Source organism: Gekko japonicus, unplaced genomic scaffold (assembly GCF_001447785.1).
Source record: "Gekko japonicus isolate JY-2015 unplaced genomic scaffold, Gekko_japonicus_V1.1 scaffold435, whole genome shotgun sequence".
In the NCBI taxonomy this organism is placed as follows: domain Eukaryota; kingdom Metazoa; phylum Chordata; class Lepidosauria; order Squamata; family Gekkonidae; genus Gekko; species Gekko japonicus.
Genome location: NW_015161417.1, coordinates 64,588 through 65,646, shown reverse-complemented (window position 1 = coordinate 65,646; position 1,059 = coordinate 64,588). Strand labels below are relative to the sequence as shown.

The following is a 1,059-nucleotide window of genomic DNA, read 5'->3' as shown; positions in this document are numbered from 1 at the left end:
GTATCTGGACTAATGCTGGATCTAATCCACCAATCTAAATCATGGGAAATGGAGCCAGCAGTCTGTAGTATGCCTAGTTTGAGAGGCTCCATATCCATATATACATATAAAAAAGGTGCTACAAATTCTTTTGTGTATTAGCTTTTGGAGTGGCTTTTATTTCTTTCTGAAAAAATGTGGGTGCCTTTGTAAAAAAAGGAGCTGCGGTGGCTCAAGTGGTTAAGACACTGAACTGCAGGCTGTGGAAGGACGGTAGTTCAGCAGTTCGAGACCCGAGTGTGCCGCATGATGGAGTGAGCTCCGGTCTCTAGTTCCAGCTCCTGCCAACCTAGCAGTTCAAAAGTAAGAAATTGCAAGTAGATAAATAGGTATCACTTCGGTGGGAAGGTAACAGCGTTCCGTGTGCCTTGGTGTTTAGTCATGCCGGCCACATGACCACGGAAACGTCTTCGGACAGCGCTTTGTATTTATCTAATTTTATAATGCAGAAATATACTAAACCCACTCATCTATGAAATGTTACTACTCTCCACAGACACTTTGCGTCCATCTGCAAATAACCCCCTGATCTAATAATCAGAACTTACTGTTGATATAAGTGTGGGAAAATGGGTGCAGGGATCTAGTTCACACACCTTATTTTATTCCAAAATAAATCAATCCCCCATTTTTTGGAAAAAAAAAAGCTGGCCTTTCATAGGTAACAGGAAGAACGGGTCCGGCACCCATTTTGACAGAAGCATTTCATAGCATGAACGATGACCAAGGTTTCATCCCAAGCGGGGGAGAACCCATAGCAGAAACTGGAATTTTTCAAATCGAAACAATATGATCATGGAATTTGGCTGCATCCCTGGTCAGATGAGGCTGCGGTGGCTCAAGTGGTTAGGACGCTGAACTGCAGACCAGAAGGTCGGTAGTTCAACAGTTCACGACCCAAGTGCCACAAGATGGAGTGAGCTCCCATCTCTGGCTCCAGCTCCTGCCAACCTAGCAGTTCGAAAGCAAGAAATTGCAAGTAGATAAATAGGTACCACTTCGGTGGGAAGGTGACAGCGT

At 44.5% G+C, this 1,059-nt stretch overlaps 1 protein-coding gene across 1 annotated transcript in view; it reads right to left on the bottom strand.

The window, feature by feature from the left end:
- Positions 1 to 1,059, bottom strand: part of FHAD1 (forkhead-associated (FHA) phosphopeptide binding domain 1) — a 53,127-nt gene that overhangs the window by 28,493 nt on the left and 23,575 nt on the right. The window lies entirely within an intron of this gene.